The following is a 19,435-nucleotide window of genomic DNA, read 5'->3' as shown; positions in this document are numbered from 1 at the left end:
CTGATGAGAGCTGGAAGGGTTTCCCCTAACCCCTCTCGGTTTCACGGATCATGCTACAGAGCTACATCAGTTCCAAGGACTCCTCTGCTCCCATCGCAGAGCACAGTACAGCAGCAGAAAACAGCATCAACAAAGCAGGCAGGCAACTCTGGACAGACTCAGAAACAGCTGTGGAATTTCTCTGGAAGAGCTGCTTTCTGTAAAGGGGAGGATAGCCCAGCCTCCTATCTCACTTCCAGCCCACCCACCCACCCCACCGGATAGAGGCAAAGTGTAAAAACAGGAGAGAATTTAAGGCATGCCAAGATCCCAGGCTCTGGAAACTAGTTTCCCACATGCTCCACAAAAAGAGAGCACTCATGCCCAAAATCTACTGCTTTGAACTCAGATTGCACACCATTTACTCAGCTGAATAACCACGCTCAAGTCAGTGAAATTTCTTGCCTGAATATCTTGATGTACAGAAAAGCTGCAGAACCGGCTGACAAATAAACACAGGTATACAAAGGGCAATGTAAGAACTCCTCTTAAAAGGGCTGGAGCCTTAGGCCAGGTCCCAAAGTCAATAGCCATGTGGTCAAAACCACAAATCACAGGGTCTTTGGTAGGGTCACATCAACTGATCAGGTCATCATCTAGGTCCATGCATAGCTCTCGACCCATATCCTCTAGGCACCATCAACTGATTGGGGTCACAGTCTGAAAAATATTTCACTGACTTAGAAAACTAAATTCCACTCAAAAGGATGGCTTGAGCACTTAGGAGTACAAGCTTCATTAGTTTCTAGCAAGACTTCAGGTCCCAAGTGCAAACTAATCCTCCATAAAACTCCAGCAGAGAGGTACCACTGTTCCTACTCTGCCAGTGCTGGTCCCAAGTGTGGTCAGCTCTTCTGCACGGAACCGAAACATGATACGGCATTTGTTCTCAGCCCCATGCGAGTAAAAAATATGTGTAGTTCACACCCTGGAAGGCTTGTGAGAGGCAGCCCTGAGCTTAAACCCTTTGCATGCAAGCCTGCTTGTTAGTATCCCTCTTTAATTTCATTAGAACAACTCACATGACTGAAGTTAAAACTATGCTGAAGCCTCTGTCAGACTGTGGCTGACGGAGTTTCTGATCCAGTTCATCGAGGGGTCAAGGTGAGAACCCTGAACTGTAGCCAGGAACAGGTATGACAAAAACATATCCATGGATTGTGGCAAAATTGAAAGCCCAAGTGATTCATCTGGGGAAGGGTGACCAGCTCCCAGAAGCATCTACCTGCCCGTTCCCTAGGCACTCTGCTAAGCCACAGCAAATCTTTGGATGAGACACTCATTCTAAGTTATTGCATTTGAACATATAATTTAAACAGACTATATTAGAGCCAAAGCAACATTTATTGCCTCTCTGGCATTTCTGATCTGGATATTCCACAGTACTGTCCAGTACTCCCAAGACTTCCCAATATGCATATAAAATTTGCAGCAGGTGTGGCCCAAACAATTTTGATCCCCCCAGACAAGCAGCAGAAAACACATCATTTCCATTTGTCTCCACATACCCGGACAGCTATCCAAACCCTCTAACAGACCTTCACAGCTTTGAACCAGAGGTTTGGGCTTTTTAACTACACTGTCAACAAAAGCATGTGCATGGTGGGAATTTTCCACAGAGCTCCATCCCAACCATCACAGGCACACCAGTGCTGCCAGTGCCACAGCCAGCAACAGCACAAGGCTGTCCCAGCTGTGTGCACCTCGGCCAGAGCTACTTTTATGTTTCACCTTTCACGCAATCAATAAGCTGAAATCCAGTCACACACTATTACATAGCCAACAATAGTGTTTTCAGCAGAAGGGGTTTTTTTCCTAAATTACTGTTATTATAATCCCATAGGCTCTACATTAGTGCAGACTCGGTGGACATTTCAAAAAGGCCTGTAACCCCAGCCTGGGTACAGAAAGGCTGAAAACAGGACCTTCATATACATCATAAGTTGGAAGGTTACAAATACGTTCCAACAGCTTCAATCAGACCCAAAATCTTAAGCAAATCTGTATCAAAAGCTCTCTGAAATGTACTACTAAAAAAAGAAGAAAAAGAAAACAAAAACCACGGGCCATATCTGTGAGGAAGAGTTTCAGTGAGGAAACAAGAACAGAGGAATTACTATGTTTACAGTTCAATTAATGGGACCTTATCAAAAGCCTGTTTGCTTTTTTTTTTTTTGCTAGACACCTATTACACAAACACACACCCTTAATGCCTCCCTGGCTAGCAGCCTGGTGCACACATCCTAAGCGTATCCACGTTTCAGGAGAGGCAGAGCTGCTCCCGGAGAAGTCCCTCCGCCGTCCGGCGTGTCGGAACAAAGCGCTCGGGTGATGGATGTCGGCAGGGTCCGTAAATCACATTTTGGCAGCTCGACCTCGGCCAGGAGACAGCATCTAACGCCGTAAGGAACTCTGAACGCTGCCACTCTGCAGAGCAGGGATCCTACCTGGGCAGGGGGCTTCACGCCTCTCCTCCTCGTTGGCTTAAAAAAATAATTAAAGCCGTTTTTCCTAAAAGCCCGGCGAGATGTCTGGCACTTAATGACAGCACTCGAGTTACCGCATATCTTTTCTGCTAACTGCCGGCATGAGGAAGGGAGCGGAAAATCAACCAAAAAACAAAAAAGAAAAACACCAACAAAAGAAAAACAACAAACAACGCTAAACCACCACCAAACCTCCCGCAGGAACAAAGGACCCCACCAGACCCCTTCTCTAAGTTATCTGGATTTACTTGCTCGCGAAGCACACGGATAACCCTCCTCAGCTCGGAACAGCGCTGGCGCGATGCAGGCGCGACCCCGCCGGGTTCCGAAGTGCCCGGGCAGCGGGCGAACCCGGGCGCTGTTCGGCCGCTCACCTGCACCGCGCATCGCCCCGGCACCGCCCGCGGGAGCGGCAGCCGCGCAGCCCCGCTCTGCCCGCAGCCAGCCGAGCGCGCCGGGGCCGGCCAGGACAGGCGCTTACGAAACCCGCGTCTCCCCCTCGCCCGGGCGGGAGGGAAGGAAAGGAGGGAGGCGTGGCGGGGGGCATCCGCGCCCGGGGCGGCCCCGCTCCCCGCCGGGAAGAGGAGGAGGGGGAGGCGCTGGATCCACCGCACGCGAGCATCGCCAGCCGCTCCGGGGGGACAGCCGGGGAGGAAGGGAGCCCCGCCGGCGGGAAGCGGGCGCCCACTGACCTTGCCGCCATCCGCCGCCGCCGTGCCTGCCCGCGGGGTGGCAGCCCCGCGCCCGCCGCCGCAGCCGGCGCCTTCGCCCCGGCAGCCGGCGCCGCCCCCCCCCGTCCCCCCCGCCCCGCCGGGGTGCGGGGCCGAGCGAGGCGGGGCCGAGGCGACGGGAGCGCCGGAGCCGCCCGGTCCCTGGTGCGCCCCACCCCGCCCCGGCCCGGGCCGCGCCGGCCACTCGCGGCGGGCGAGAGGGAGCGGGACCGGGACCCCCCGGCGGCCGCCCGGGCGGGGAGGGGCGGCCGCGCAGCGGTGAGGGCAGCGGCAGCCGCGGACACCCCGTGCCCCGCACGGTACGGCCCGGCCAGCGGCGAGAGGGGCGATGCGGTACTCGGAGAGTTCCTCAGCGCTGGCAAAGGGCTCTGCGGGTTTAAGCTGCAGCTTGTTCTGCCACCTGGCCCAAGGTGAGGGGCGCCTTGGTGCACCTGAGCGCACTCCCCGAGGGGCTGCTGTTCCTGCACACCCACCAGAGCTGCCCCTGCGAGGTACGCAAGGGCTGCTGAAGACCCCCTTGCAAAACAGGTTCTCGGGCTCAAGTGACTGGTGCCTTGAGCCTTGAGGACCATCAATCTCAGCTAGGGGCTTAGAGCTGTATTACTAGTGCACATTAAAGTAAGAGAATACGTACATGTGGCATTTTGTCTTCCCACAGCAGACTAGGGCTGGGCTAAGGAATAAGGCCTCTCTTTTATCCGTTGCACCACGGCCTATTCCTGTTACAGAGCACAGGATCATGGATTCGTTTCTGCACTGCCTGCAGGGAAAACAATCTTATTTCCATCAGCAGTAAAAGAAAAAAATGCATATGTTACCTCCTAGTGTTTCACGTGGGATCAGTAATGGCAAGCAGCAAGAGCTACAAATGGCAAGAGTAGCCAAGAGTCTTTCACTCCTCATTGACTCATCTTTTTGCAGGGCTAATGTTGTTTTATGGCAAACAGTTGCAAGTGGTATGAATGCAGACCTTTAGGTTATCCAGGTTCCAGGTTTGGTTAGAACAACCCTCTCCTCCCCAGTTCCCGTAGCTCCACACTGAAAGAGATGCCTGTGCAGGAGTAAGACCGACCTCTAAAATCAGCTAAATAAATCATTTTCACAGAAGCCTACTTGGTCTCCTCCTCCTCCTTTCCCCTCTCTTCATTGTAGTGGGGCTATTTGCAGAGCAAGGACTCCAGCAAGCCAGGCTTACCACTGGGGAGAGTCTATAATGCATTCACTAGTACAACTCCAGGTTCTGCTATAAATATTTAAAACTCAATTACCATTCTAAGAATGAACATTTGAAGCAGATTTTTGCATCCCACAGTGTTTCTTGGTTCAAAACTTCCTAATGAAATAATTGGGATAACAGAGAAGAAGTCAAATAGGCCAAATTTTAGCCACCAGTCTGAGACTGGTTCCCTCTTCATGTCTGTCTCCAAAGTATTAGTCACTACCATCCTGATGTGTTTTACACCACAGGCATCATTTTAGGACATGCAGCTGACTTTTGCTTCTCTGCTGATCGGCTACAAGGATTGTGTGTAAGATTTCACTGCTCTCCCACCATGCAGCTGAGAAGAACAAAAACCCACATTGATTCTCATGAGGCATCCCTTACTGGGCAGGGGTACAGGGGCCTCCTGCCATCCTTCCTTCTGCTCTTTGGGATGGGCCATGACCCATGGCACCTGCTGTGACCCACATCTTCCCACCCTGGCCATTCAAGGCAGCCTTTGAGATGCTGGGGAGTTGGGGTCCATGGTTGTTTTTACAGTTTAAGAAGATCCGTAGGCCAAATTCACATCAGCTTTTTGTGTAACATCCTGGTTTTGAAGAGACACACCAAGTTTGGGAGGCGTAATTCCTTATATGCCTCTGTGCACCTTCCCTACATCAGTTCCCTCTTTCTTCCTTATAAAACAGGTGGCAGCTGGTGCCTAGAAGCTGTGCTATGGAACCAGATCTCCACGGACACAAGAGAGGAAAGTTCATCATAAAATGGAACCAAATGTCCCTCCAACTATTCACCAGCAAGTACTGCTGCAAACAGTGTCCACCAAAGAGGCAGGGGAGCTACACAGATGTAGAGAAATATCACCAACTTGCAGAGATGGATCCTGCAAGGCAGTATTGAAGAGCATTGGCACGATAACTCTTAATTATATTGCTGTTGTTGCTGCTGTGATTGTATCATTACAGCAGAGTTTAGCCAGCTCAGCTGAGATCAAGACATCCCAGACACCCCCACTTGGGTTAAGCAGACAGCAAAGAATCAAGTATTTCAGATCCTGCATGCAAGTACAAGGTCCTGATCTGGAGGGGCTAGCTCAGATTTTAGCATCTGACTCCCTCTACTGAATGGATTAAAGTTAACGTATGAGCACAGCTCCTGGCAGAAGTGCTACCAGAGAGATGCATCAGACAAGGGGAACTCGAAAAGAAGCGTAATTACTCCCAGGAGGATCCGTGGATTGCTACCACCGTCCCCCAGGCTGCACCTGTTATGACAGAAGAGTCTGTAAGTCTCTGGGGAAGAAAGTTCCCAGCAATAGGCTTGGGAAAAAAAATAAAAAACAAAGATAAATGGATTTCAGCTTCAGATTGTTCCACACACTTTATTTCAATAAAAGTTTGCATCAGGACACAGATTTGTAAAAAACAGCAAGTTCTTTGGTACTGTCCTTTTCAGTTCCCAGCTGACAAAAAAAGCTCAACAGGGCTCATCCAGTGCCAGAGGCATGGAAGGAGAGAGTGAACGATAGCCCTGCATTGTGCCATGCAAAGGCAGCTGTGCTTTTCTGCCCTTTACTATTCTCTCGCCAATCTGGTTGGATCAGGGCCCATCTGGATTTTTCTAGCAATTTTTGTAAGCACATCATATGTAACAGTCAATGAGAGCAAATTGCTGTCAGACACATTCACCGAAGCACAATTAGTACTGGGGAGATGGGGACCCCCATCAATAGGAGCAATCCCTATAAGTGCTAGGGTAGCACTGGGATACCATAACAAAGGTATCTCTATTATGATGACCTAAGGGACCTCTACTACACTATATATATATAAGACCTCAGCATCAAACTTTCAGCTCCAGGAGCAAGTCACAAAATAGTCATAAAACTGAATGACAGCTTGTGAGCATTTTTAAAATAATCAGCACATGGAGGATCCATTCCTTTTCATTTCTGAGCCAATTTTAAGTCTGGAGAAGGTTGATTCTGTTACAAAGAGGCTTACGTACTCTTCCTAGCCCTGTTTCCTAGAGAAACAAAGTTTAAATCATCACGCTGTCTGTGTGTCTTCCTGTTTTCTTTCAACTGCTTTTGAAACTGTTGGCCAAGCTGTCAAAGGAGGAGTAATCAGGGGCAGTAGTGTCCCTATTTTTTTTTCTTTTTTAAATCTCTAATAGGGCAGAGGAAAAAAACTTCTTTGAACCCTCCCCAAGCAAGAGGCAGGAAGAGCCTAGCACTTTTCCATTCAGTCCAGCAGCCAGCGAGCACACATGTATGAGACAACAGAATCCAACCAAACTTCGTAATCTCCCCTGCTCACATAACATCCTTCAGCGGAAAAAAATGAATATTTCTATGGTCTCAGACCTCTGGGACTAAGGGGGAAAATTATATTAACCATTAAAATCATTACTGAATCAGGGCTTGTTAAACCTCACACCTTACACAAAACTTTTGCAGAAGGCTGTTGCCTAAAACTGTGAGACAAAAACACAGCCCATAGTGATTAAAAAAGCACCTATTGGTGGAAAGAGGTTCAGGCCTCACTGATCACAGGTAATTGTCAGTTCTCATATTGATACCCTGTCATAAAATTACAATGAACATTTTGGCTCATTGAAATCTGTCAGACTCGTATACACTGCCTTGTTCTCTTCCATAAAACTCTGTTTTATTGCATGCTTTAAAAGATTCAGCAGAGTGAGTATTTTTACAGGTCGCTAACCTGAAAATGGACATGTAAAAAGGAGACATATTTGTGGTAACTCCATTTAATAAATTGCTTCAAAACCCCAGTCTCTCTGTCTCAAAAAAAAAAAAAAGAAAAAAAGAAAAAAACTAAAACGACAACAACAAAAATAAACCAAAAGAGAACGAAACAAACAAAAAACCTACAAAAAAAACCCAATTAAAAACCCAAACACCAGAATCACCCTCTAGTTAGGAGGAGAGCCTTCCCCCCTGTGCTAACATTAAAGGCTTCAAGCAGGAGAAGATGGTCAATATGCTTACCACAGGAGAGCAACAAATTCTCTATTCATCTGTATGCAATTTAGACCACTTTTTGTCCTTGGGTTGGGTATAGGAATTTGACCAATAATTGTCTCCTGATAGCAATAATTTGTAAATGCTTATCTATTAACTATAACCTTAAAAATGAATCATAGAACCATAGAATGGCTTGGGTTGGAAGGGACCTTAAAGATCATCTAGTTTCAACCACCTGCCAAGGGCAGGGACATCTTTCACTAGACCAGGTTGCTCAGAGCTCCATCCAACCTGGCCTTGAACACTTCCAGGGGCATCCACAACTTCTCTGGACAGCTTGTTTCTGTGCCTCACCAACCTTGCAGCAAAGAACTTGCTCCTAATGTCTAATCTAAGCCTACTCTCTTTCTGTTTGAAGCCATTCTCCCTTATTCTGTCACTACATGCTCTTGTAAAAAGTCCCTCTCCATCTTTCTTGTAGGGTCCCTTCAGGTACAGGAAGGCCATAGTTGGGTCACCCTGAAGCCTTCTTTTTTCCAGGCTGAACAAATCCCATTTTCTTAGCCTGCATTGACATCTCAGGTGCATTGACATCTTGAAGCACAAAATGTAGGGAAATTGCTCCTTCAGTATCAGCTGACTGCCCTTACACCCAAAGGGAAAATGTCCCTGGAGGTGATTCAGAGCAGAAATCCATACTCTGAGTCTCCTTCTGCCTGGGCTAATCTCCCTCCACAGATAAAACAGGGGAAAATGCTTCCCTCATTGAAGTTTAGTGCCCACAGATAGGCAGTGCAAACAGCACCCTGAGGCTCCTAATCCTGGAGAGCACCTGGATCTGCTGACACATCCCTTTGCTTCCCTCAAAAAGGTGGCCCAGACTAGTCTCAGCAAGACACATTGGAGGAGCCATAAACCCTGTATCCCACCAACCAGGGTCCCACCTATGGCACTATGTCACCACCAGCCTCTGAGCAGCCTATGTGGATGTGCCTGACATGGGCATTGGGCCCATCTTGGTACAGCATGGCTGAGGTGGGAGGGGACCTCTGGAGATCCTCCTGTCCAACCCCAAGCTCAAAGCATGGTCAGCAACAGCAGGCCACTCAGAGCTGTCTACTGCTGGATTTTGACATTTTTGACCATTGATCATTTCCTGCTAGTGCAGAGAGCTGCATAAACACACCAGGGGTGCTACCACAGCCAGCACTCTCTGTACAGTCCTGGATATTGTCTCTGCTGCTGCAGCTGTCATGAAATGAAAGGGGGGTGTGGGGGGGAGGAGTGTTTATAAGCTCTGGCAATTATCTCCAGAGCTGTGCTTTTATCTCCCCTTATCCTATCACAAGGCGATATTTAGAAAAATACACTGATATTGATCAAATCTTTGTTTGTAACTGTACCAAGTCATGCCTGTATCTTCTCAAAAATTAATAGTTTGCTGTATATTAAGCAAAAGAGAAAAAGTCTATGTGAAAAACTTTCTGACACCAGTGAATTTAAATTACCAAAACTTGATTATTTAAAAAAACTAAACTCTTCCGTTATCCAAAGAAACGTTGAATTTGTTGCTGGGCATTAACTGTATTGAAAGTCCATTAGTTAGACAGCCCCTCAATCATCCATGTTAATTCACTACTCTGAAGTAGATGAGGTTTAAGAGAATTACAGTCCTCATATACAAACAGCACCACAAATAAATGACATGGAGATGTTTCATCATAATTTACTAAATGCAACACTGTTCAGGACTTGCATACTAGAGCACCATGATAGCCTTTTGGCGCCAGCTCCCTACAGAGAAACAGGTAGTCCTATCATTGACAAATAGCTCCATTAAAGAGAAAACTGAGTTTGCAAATGTAAGTATTCAAAATTAGAAGACACCCAAACTAAGGGTGACTGCAAGTCCCTCCTGACATAATCCCACACTTAAATTACATGAGTGCATGCTGCTTTTCAGAGCATCCTGGGCTCCTCTTCAGTTACATGGGTTCTCAGAAGCACAATCTCATCATCCTGCTCCCCACTGCCAACCTACCCTGTTACCTCCCCATGTGCCACCACCCACGCTCCAGGTCCCAGGCTCCCTGTTCCCTCATCCCTGGTCTCCAGCCCTGATAGGCCAGTTTCCACTCTTCAGCACAACCTCCCAAGTTTTTCTTGCCCAACTGTTGCCCACATTTCATCCCAGCAGTTTCCAGCCTCAATTTGCCACCCAAAGTCGCACGCCAGGTTTCTTACAGTGAGGCCAAGTATCTTCTCCACTCCAAGTCCCCAGTTCAAGTCTCTCTCTCTAGGCTGTTTTAGTCCACCTATTTATGCCAACTCCACAAATAAAGGCCAGGACCCTTCTTCCTCATCTTTTGGGGTCAGGAGGTCAATGACAGAGAGCACAATTCTCCATGGTTGTACCAGAAGGCACCAAGAAGAGCCTTGCCAGAAACCTCCCTCTCAGTCCCTGCAGCCATAGATCAGAGCAAGGCCTCCACAGACTGAAACATCAAAGAGATTAACAGCCAAACTTAGAAAGCCTCTGCCAGGTGTGTGTAAACTGTGATTTTCCAAGGGTTTATAACTTAGCTGAATATAGGTGTTTTTCACAGAAGTCAGAGTTGAGTTGCACCACTTTTCTTGGCTATTGCACTTTGGAAAGGAAACTACAACCAGGCAGTGATAACATTATTTGGAAAATCTAGCTCTATGCATGCAATGTCATTATGTCTTTCACAAGAAGCTGTTGTGGAAAAAAAATTCATAGAAAGAGCTGAACATCCAGAGACATCCCTCCAGAATCAGACTGAGGTATTCATCTGGCACAGAAAATGTTAACCAAAAGCTTAAGGTCTCAACATGCCCCAGAGTATGCCAAAAAAAAAAAAAGTGGTGCAACTCAACTCTAACATTAATTAAAGCGAACTGAGTAGGAGAAAGGTTATTTTCTCTAGCCTAGCAGAAGCACCATATATATTACCCTTAGGGCAGTAAGAGTCCACAGTTCATGTTACAGACCTTGAGAAGATGAATGCACACTGTGTAAACACTCTAAATATAGTTCATTAGGACGAAACAGCCACCAAGTTCAGGGTGCTGTACACCCCATGATTGGAGTTATAAACCCTATGGTTATCACAGGCAGAACACCCTGCCCGTGTTCAAAAACAAAAGTCCAACAATTAGCAAGACAGTTCCCATCATCATGTACTTTAGCAGAGAAAATAAAGTGAGGTGTATAAATCTCTATGTTTATGCAGACTTGTTCTCTTGATTTGTTTACACTACATATTTGCAAACCACTGGCTGATCTTGCCAGCTCTTACCTGCAGGAGAAGCACTGAAGCATCCTCAGCTAAATAACTTTACTCACATTGTGCTAACAGGATAAGGACCAAAGGTTGGAATTTCAGTGTCAAATCTGAAGCATGCATAGAAAAATGAGCACACCGGGATATTTACGTGCTGAGTGCTAGCATGGCAGTGACTGCACTTTATCCTGACACTTCCTGAAAATTAGATCACTTATAATTAACACTCCATCTGCAGATTCTGCACCATTTACAATGAATTAAGTAACAAAGCTCTTTGGGAAATCCCATGGATTTCCTGGGATAGACAGTATGGCTAGTTAAGTACATGAATATATGAAATAAATATGGAGGTTTTTATTGGAGCTTCTGAAAACGAGAGCATCCTATCTATGTCTCACAGAGAGATTGCATTTCTGGTAGCAATTTTAAAAAATAATGCTGTCGCTGCCAGAGGTGCCTGGTCAAACTGCTCTGAGGCTATCCTTGCACAGCCTTTCCTTCAGGGCCTCATCCTGCAGCCCTTGCACCCCTGGAAGAAGCTTGGGGGATTTCAGCTGTGTCTAATTTATTCATGCAAGCAAATGTCTTCAGGACAGACCTGCCAAGGCAGCGACATTCAAACCTATGTCACCGTGTCCAGAGTGTGGCAGACTACAGTTGCTGCTGTATGTCCTTATGGGCTTTCTGCCTCCTACCCTGCTGAATACAAGATGATTCTGAGAGCGTTTCAGATCTCACCAGCTAGAAAGCCATTGTGACTGCAGCAGTGCAGAAGCCCTCGCTAGTAGTGGTCCTACCGCTGTGGCCTCCATCAACATGGCAGAGCTTCATTGGTTCTACCACCACAATGGGAAAGCTTTAAAACACTCTGTTTTTTTTCAGACTCATTCAGTTAGTATATGTTTTTCCAAACAACCTGTATATGGTCTGAGAGAATAAGCTTATTATTAAATTCATAGATGCACTTCATTAACACTCACTCTCCTAGAGCTCCAGTCAAGGGTGTTCATGTTCTCTAGCACAGTGCCACTTAGATCTCATATAAATTGCTGCCTGAAAATAAGTGCAGAGGTTTCCAGTTCAGATCCTTTGGGCTGCACGACTTGCCTAGATCCATATGTCAAATATCAGTCCTGTGGCATGTCAGCTCTTATACATGCCTCTGATTCAAAAAGAGTTGCTTAGAACCCCATTTTCACCTCTTCCTTAAAGGAGCACAGACGTCCTTAGAGATGTGGCTCAAGGGCAAAAACCTGTCTAAGTCTCATTTCTGAAGTCAGATGGGATTACGCCCTTAAATCGCTAGCAAGCTTTTGAAAAATTTACTATGTCACTGCTTGGACTGATAAAAAATTACCTGTGAGAAAGGCTTTTCTTTTATACACTTTTTCAGGCTTGGAAAAGGCCTCCCTTTACTCACGGGAAGAATTAAAAGTACTAAAGGCTGTTTCTCAGCTTCACAACTTTCCCACTGAGTAAATCACTCAGCCGATCAGATTCTCTGAAGAGGCCAATGGGTAGGGGTTGGTGTGAGTTTCAGGGGTGTGAGCCTTGCAGGGCCACTCCAAGTCCCATCAAAGTGACTGGCAGAATTTCCATTGACTGCAACAGGATTTGAGGGTCCCATAAAGCAGTTCTACACCTGTTAGAGCTGACATCTCCACCCACCTGTCTGCAAGGAGTGAGCACAAGGCATGTAAGGAGAGACACGGAGGAGGGAGTAGATTACATCTCTCCTTTTTGCAAGGAAATTTAGCCTGATTCTCACTTTTTTCATACCAGTATTCATATTTCAGTATTAATAATGGACCAATCTGCAAAAGGAGCTCATGACAGCCTACAAAGTTGCCAGGTTTCCACCAGGGAGGCTTGGGGGGAAGCTGCCCAAGGCAGAAGGGGGCTTTGGAGAGTGTTTTGTTTAAAGCTGAAGCATTCAAAACTGTTTTGCACATTCATCTCAAAGAGAAGTGCTTGGCTGCTCTCTGTGAAGGGAGGGGAATGTGCAGCAATGGGACCCTTAGCAGCTGCCAGTGAAAAATAATCAAGAAGGTAGCCCTAATATTGCATGGCTTTCTTCATGCTCTCCCTCTAACATTTTAATTCCCTTCCAACTATTTCTAGTTTTAGTTTTTCCCATGGCTTATTCCCTTCCTGTCTCTCTTCCTTTAAATGCTATGCTGCTGTTTTCACCTTACCTGCAAGTCTGACCTCTCCATTGCTTAATTTTCTACTAATTTCTTTCTTTCAGTCTTTTTTAAACCCATTCTGACATAGCTCTACAATGCTTTACAGACCTCTGAGGCTCTTTTGTCTTATTCTTTTTTCCGCTAAGGTTTCCTTTCATCATCATCTTCCCAATTTATAACAAAGAAAAGCCTTTGTCTCCAATGGGAGAGATATAACTACTCTCTTCTGGAAGTCCCTCCCCAGCTGCTCACCACTGACTCAAGAGTAGGGGCTCAGCTAAGGGGACATGGATCAACACAGGGAAAGATCCTCTGTGGGAGAAGTAACAGCAATATATCTCCGTGCTTAGGTCACGTGTGCCCAATCTTTCTACTGAATAAGGATATTATTGGCTAATATCCTCATATATAATATAGTATATAGTATACTGCAGACTATTCAAAATTCTGTGATGCTGGTGCCTAAAGGAAAATGTGGAAAATGAACATGAAGAAAATATTTGTATAGGCAGAGTTTTTCAAAGCATGATTCAGCTATGTGTGACAGAGCTCAATTACAGCTTAAAGTCAGAAGGGTGTTGCTTTCTCTTGAATGCATTTTTATCCAATGTTGCTAGCAACAGATGAGAGAAGACAGATTCTCTACCCCACTATAGTAGGAGTGGACAAATCCAGTGGTCTACAGGCTCTGAACTCGGTAGCAGTATCTTTTAGGCAAATGCCTGAACAGAGCCATGAGAGAGAGACCAACTTCACCAAACCCCTCCCCTGCTTGGGATGTCACATTTCCTACCCATGATAGCTGTCTTAAGCAAATCAGTCTGCTCTCCACAGGAGACTCATTGGCCCAGGTAGTTTCAGTCTTGTTCGCTATGACTTTATCAAAGTCAGATCAGGCAGCATAGTTCTCAATGCTAGCATTTTATTCTTTTCTTTTCACCTCATGCCCCATAATTCCTTCCCTGCTGCTATGAAGTATATTCTTTGGCCTGAACATTCATAACCACCTTTCTCATTCTTGTCGTGTTCTAAATAATAGCATCCTGCTCTATCCAGATCCAGCCACAGCCAGCTTGCCCTGTCCTTTAATTTAAGAGGAAAACTTTTCTGACGTGTGATGGTGCTGCAGGAAACTGCCAAGTAGCTTTGGGGGAAGTGCTCAAATGGACAACGAGGACCAAGCTACAAATCAAAGGTGAGAAGGGAACCCGTTTCTGGTCTCTCAGCGCAGCGAATCCTTGCCTCACATTGAATTATTTTTGAGTTCTGAAAAAAGCTGCAGTTGCAGGTTGCGGCTTGCCAGAGTCTAATGCCAGAGTCCTACCTGTCCAGACATCCCATATAACAGGAAAGTGCTGATGGCAGTATGACAAACCTCTCTTTGGAGCTGATGCTATGTAGTCATGTCTGCAGCCGAAGCACCATCACAGCCTCACCAGCAGGTTGGTTCTTGTGGATGCCATATTTTAAGGCATTGGTGTGGGGGGGGTTGCAATGGAGTTGCCACGGCATGAAAAATGAAATTTTAAATAGTGACTATTTAAAGAGCAAGGTTACTCTGACTGACTGTGAGATGTGATCTTTTTCTGCTAAATACATGTAGTGCACCACCTCATTTCATTCAACCACTGGTAAGCTGAGGTAAGAAAAGTGTGCTGTGGCATAGGGCTCTGCATATGGACTCACCAGTATTTTCTACAGATCTCCCACATGCTGCTAATTGCTTCTGGGATGTAGGGGTTTGGGGTTTTTTGTTGAGTAGTATTAGAGGGAGAGTCTCGGTTTATGGTCCTGGTGATAAGAGCCATGGCTGCTATTTGTTCACAGAGGTTTCTGAATGCTTATCAAGATCGATAAACAGTGGCAGTCACCCCCCAGTGATGCACCCTTGCCTGCAGCGATTGCTCTGCATGTGGAAGCTGGAAAATCTCTGTTTATCTGCTGATAGCTTAACTATCCTTATCCCGAGTGTGCCTCTTTCAGGAATCATCCATCAGTGTAGTCACACTGGCCAGAGATTTAATTGCTTCTAAACCTTCATATTTAATGTTGCAATACTGTAGCAGCTGCAGATTACTTTATGAAAAAAAAAAGAACAACCACAACCACAAACCTGTTTCATTTGCTCTCATCACCATTGTCTTCTCTAGATAATGTCCTGGCAGTCTGGCCAGGTTTCCCTGTGACCGCAAAGAAGAGATGTTTCACTCACTAAGCAGCCCTCATCTCTCCTGGCCTCTTCCCTCGGATCACCATGTGATAGCCTGGGATGTGCCTGGGAAGTTCCCTCCAGAAGCTGATAGCAATCACGGTCTTTGCTTCCTCGTCCTCTGTCCTCTCCCTCCTCTGTGAGTCATCAGGATTCACTCCCAAACCTCTGTCTCTTGGGTGTCATTTGACCGTAATTATGTTCCTTGTTTTTCCACTTTCAACTCTAGGTCTTTGTCCCTTGTTCTAGTTTGTTCTTTGTTTAAGGAGCTGTATGTAGATGGCCTGTGATGGTTGAGGATTTTCTCTGTCCTTAGAAGAGCAATGCAGAAAAGACAAAATCCCCCACTGTCATACTTTGCTTTGTCCCATTTCTCAACTTCCCTCCACCTGGGGGCTCCTGGACCACAGCAGCAGGTCACAGACCAGAATGGGTGGTTTTCTCCAAAACTGAACCAAAGCCCACCTAGCTTGGAGGTCGGCCATCATAAGAGAAATGTCATCAAAGTAGAAAAATTTGGATGGAAGGAAAAAAAAATACCAGCCTTGTATTCCACACAGAAACTAAGTGCAGAGTAAGCAATTGCTGCCCTATAAAGCGTGTTTAAACGCCCGCGTTTTTGAGGGAACAGTTTGGTACCAGCATTGGCTTGCACAGTAGAACTGCATGCCAATGCACATTCATCACTCTAATTTTATACAGCTGCATTATTTTCACAGTTCATGGTGGCATCATCTCATTTATGAAGTACACACTGCAGTTACACATATGGCTGTAGTATTTTCAGCACTACAAGTTCAATTAGTAGTTTTACTGAGCTAATAGTGTCAAAAGAACAGCAGGAGTACACACCATATTGCAGCTGTCCAAAATATATATATGTTTATGCAATAAATACATGGCAGTTTGTGTGCTTGAATTTGGATCACTGGTTCCAAAATATTACCAGATATGCCAGGTGAAATTCCCTGTCACTGACTCCGTTTCAATGGCTGTGACTCCAGCTCTTCATTTATATCTGGGATAATTATGGCATGATAATGGACCACAGAAACACTGTTTCTTCTCTGCCCAGAGGTATCACCAGCAACCAAGTCCCCTATTCATAGACCAAGCCTTTAAATACAAATTCCTGCTCAGCCCATTGCCCAAGTGGTGTGGTGCCAGAAACTGGCCTTTTGAGACATCTCTGTTCATAATGCTTTTTTTGAGTCATTTGCCAGCACTGTAAATGACTCCCCACAGTAAGGGTCGGTTTCCTAGGGAAAGAAAAATGCTGTTAAGTGGGCAGGATGGGGAGAAGGAGAAAAATTATAGAAATTTCATGGACGATTGTGCTTGCTGAAAAACATGCCAGTTTGCATGTCACTGATTTATTCCTAGTGCATTAGTCATTAGGGAGGGTAAAACCACAGTGATAACAAGAGGCTCTATCTAGTGCTGAAAGAACAGATTGCAAACTCTGATTTAGTCAACTGCAGTGCTGACTTTCACCAGCATTTGCATGCTAGCAAATTTAGCAAAGAAGTGGCTTCTGTTCAAAGTTATGAGAAAGAGCAGTCGTCCTTGGTTCCTCCTGAGCAAATGCTGACCTTTCATGTAGGTGTCGAGCAGTAGGAAACTCTGAAAATCAACTTTTCAGTGCTCCAGTTTCACAATATGCAAACCAGAGAGAATAAAAGCCAGCTCCTGGTGCATTCAAAAACTTGTTTATAGTCTTCCAGGCTTTCTTTAAGCCCTGCGTGGAAGGTATCCCTGGGGCATGAAGTGCAGTGAAGTTTCCCTCAGCTCCCATGGCTTGTTCTGGGACCATAAGAAGACAAAGTGGCCTCAAGGCCACAAATCCAAATTAAGGGATTTTTCTGGCAGTCCTGTCTTTCCACCTTGCTCCACAAAATAATGGATCTATCCTTATCATCATCCCCTTACTCTTGACCAAATACAAATGTAGCAAAATACTAAGAGCAGGAAATGAAGACCTGTTTGGGGACTTGGCAGCCTCTGAGCGTCTTTCCCTTCACTTCCTGACAGAGCCTGGCACAAAGTCAGCTTCTGATACACAAGGGAAAGTATACCTTTTTTGCTCTACTTTTTTGGCAGTTGTCGTTAATTTGGCTTGCTTTCCACCCAACCCCCCCACTCTCCTCAATGTGTTGACAAATACATTTCTCACGGTGCTTGGGTTGTAGCATTTCAGCCAGCCCATTCGGTAAAGTTATGTTTCAATATTTACAGGCAGCACTGCACCACTTGGGCAATAGGCTGAGCACGAATTTTTCTTTAAAACCCTCCAGGACACACTATTCCCTTTTTTTACCTTCAGGTGAAAATTTCCAGCACAGAGTCAAACTCCTTTCCCTTTCCCCATATTCCTCGAGCCACATGATCCTTGAGTGGGATTGGCATTTCACTCTTTTGGTACTGATTTCATCTTCCCTTTCCCTGTCTCCTCCAGCCTTCAGGACAGTTTTCACCAGGCTTTCTTTCCACCATGCTTTAATTTGTGTTACTTCATTGAGAGCAATTCCTTTATGCCAATTTGATCCTTCTGTAATTAATGTATTTTGACTAGAGAGAGTAGAAACACCGCCCACCACAGACATTGAACCTGAAAGTTCATTTCCCCAGTTTCACAGTACAAAGGTATTAAACCCCTGCACTACACTATGCTATGTAGTTTTCTAGGTTTAATTCAGTGTGTTTCCTTCCTGTTTTACATATTGACTCATTTCCTTAAATATGATTTCAGCTTGTTATTGAGTTTTAGCCTCAGACAGTACATCAGTAGTGTCTGTAACACCCATCAATCCAGCAGGAAAAGAGATGGCAGCAAAAGAGGAAAGATTTTCATTACTTTCACAAGAGAGTACAAATTATTTTCTGATGAGAGACAAGGAGGAACAACCGCGGACAGGACAACCATGGAGCAGTTGACATGTTTCTTCAAAAGGGAACGTTAACTGTCACTCCAGTGTCCAAGCATTTCTTATAAACCCCACAGAAATACTGACTTGGATTCGTGGAGTTTTCATCAATTCTCTCTTGTAGTTGCACGTGTTTAAAGATCTCCTACAAAAGAAGAACAGAAGCAGAGAGTGCTTTTTTCAGGAGTTGAGGAAATTATAGAACAATTACTTTTCTCCTCTACCTTAACAAACATTTGAGGAGGTTTCTGGTATTCGTTCTGTCTGGATCCCACTGGATGTTTTGCTTAATTCAAGTTCCTCTACTTTTTTTTAAAAAGAGTGGGTTAAACATTCATGGGTTTAATCTACCGGAGCACAGATCTCAGAGGCAAATGTGATCTTGCTTTTCCATGCTCAGGCAGATATTTGCTCTAAGAGAAGCCTTTGAGTGTGAATACCAAGGATACTACAAATGTTCTTGACTCAAAACTGCTCCAAAGCCAGCAGCTATCTGGCTCCCTTATATCTGGTCCATGACTAAAGACATTTTTTTGTTGAATGCTTGCCCCGGCTCCCTTTTAGCAAGTTAAGAGACCTATGTTTGCAATGAAAAACATTGTTATAGGACTGGCTGGCTATTCAGCATTAGCTGGGCTTTGCCCAAGCCTCCAATGACTGGAGCACAATTTTCTGTCTGCAAGTGCACCCATTTAGATATCTACGTGATCTGCAAGAAGGCGTCGTGACTCTAATGTTATGCCGGCACTTCATCATAGGTTTAATAATAAATTGCAGACACCCTACTTGATACTCACATTTAATTGCACCTGAACTGTCAAAATGCAGCCTTTGATCCTGGGCGAGTTTCAAGCTCTTGCTTGCAATTAAGAAAGACGTTATGGGAAGCATCACGCTGCATTTGGAGTGGGAGTAAAGAATGAGAATGTCAAAGAACCCAGGTGCTTTAGCAGCATAAAACATCTGGGTGCCACCCTTCCAACTTCAATAAGCTGTGGATATGTACTGCCATGAAATAATTCTGGTTCAGTCTAACCTATACTCAGATGCAGTGTATTATTTGATATCACTTTGTTCAGTATCAGACTCATCCAAATGCTGGTCAGATGAAGCTCCTCCCTGAGTTGCATTTTATTAGAAACATTTCACAATTCAAATATCAATTTAGCAAAGAACAAATTTCCCTCTCTTCATCTCTTGAGCCTTTCACTACAACCAAAATACCCCAGAAGTGGAGGTGGGGCCTGTTTCTGTGCTGCTGATGGGTCTCTGCAGATCGATCCAGCTGGCTGGGGCAGGGGGCTTTTTCCTCTCACCCTGTCTGACCCAAAGCCACCCTTTCCA

General features: G+C 45.5%; 1 protein-coding gene across 5 annotated transcripts in view; it reads right to left on the bottom strand.

Moving 5' to 3' along the window:
• RNF152 (ring finger protein 152) overlaps positions 1-19,435 on the bottom strand; it is a 79,521-nt gene that overhangs the window by 41,008 nt on the left and 19,078 nt on the right. For 2 of the 5 annotated variants that reach the window (XM_027736782.2, XM_039388922.1), the window contains exon 1: positions 2,900-3,111. The exons of 1 other annotated variant lie outside the window; for it this stretch is intronic. The gene's annotated coding sequence lies outside the window, so the exon portion shown is untranslated. Of the gene's footprint in view, positions 1-2,773; positions 2,857-2,899; positions 3,112-3,217; positions 3,264-19,435 lie in introns of those variants that run through there. 2 more of the 5 variants (XM_027736790.2, XM_027736788.2) reach the window with 2 other exon arrangements.

This window comes from Pipra filicauda, unplaced genomic scaffold (assembly GCF_003945595.2).
Source record: "Pipra filicauda isolate LSUMZ 115617 unplaced genomic scaffold, ASM394559v2 scaffold123_size2130275_pilon, whole genome shotgun sequence".
In the NCBI taxonomy this organism is placed as follows: Eukaryota; Metazoa; Chordata; class Aves; order Passeriformes; family Pipridae; genus Pipra; species Pipra filicauda.
This window is presented reverse-complemented; position numbering and strand designations above follow the sequence as displayed.